General features: G+C 29.2%; 1 non-coding gene across 1 annotated transcript; it reads right to left on the reverse strand.

Moving 5' to 3' along the window:
• Window positions 1-248: 248 nt before the first annotated feature.
• On the reverse strand, window positions 249-313 carry LOC112834607 (small nucleolar RNA SNORD58). The gene has a single exon (XR_003210961.1). It is a non-coding gene; the product is annotated as a small nucleolar RNA SNORD58 (small nucleolar RNA).
• Window positions 314-614: the final 301 nt, after the last annotated feature.

Raw genomic sequence — 614 nt, forward strand, 5'->3', positions numbered from 1 at the left:
TCTTTCTTGGCAAAAAGGTCTAGTGAAGCTCATTTCACCTTTTGTAAATTAGGGTTAAAAATAAATACAAATTTTATTTTCCTAATTAATAATGGTAGACTACACATTTTAAAACAAACTTGATTAAAAATTACAATTATTTTAAAATAACAAGATGTAAATATATAAATAAGTATTTTTCTCATATTTTTATATGTTTTTGGATTATGTTTAATGAATTCATCTTAAAATGTCACACACTATAACGCTGTGCCACATGTGAGTTTTTTTTCATGGTTAATCCAAAGGTGTCCTAAGTTGGTCATCACAGCAAACATATGATTTTATAACCCCAGATTTGGTGTATATACTGGTAATGAGATGAGATCACTGATTCTGCACTTGGATGTCACAGCAATATTGAATTGTTATAAACATTTCTAAACATTTATTTTCAATTTCTGTACTTATCTCTCCCTTTCCAGATGAGTAACAAGGATCTGTGCCAGTTCAGTTACCACACTTTGGCCTCAAAATTATAGGGTATAAAAATATCTTGTGAAATTTATTAAAATGCAGATTCAGAGTCAATAGGTCTAAAGTAGAGTCCAAGAATCTGAATTTTTCAAAACCCC

The sequence above is a fragment of the Callorhinus ursinus genome, unplaced genomic scaffold (genome assembly GCF_003265705.2).
Source record: "Callorhinus ursinus isolate GAN/ISIS: 27379988/994484 unplaced genomic scaffold, GSC_fseal_2.0 scaffold1, whole genome shotgun sequence".
Taxonomy (NCBI): domain Eukaryota; kingdom Metazoa; phylum Chordata; class Mammalia; order Carnivora; family Otariidae; genus Callorhinus; species Callorhinus ursinus.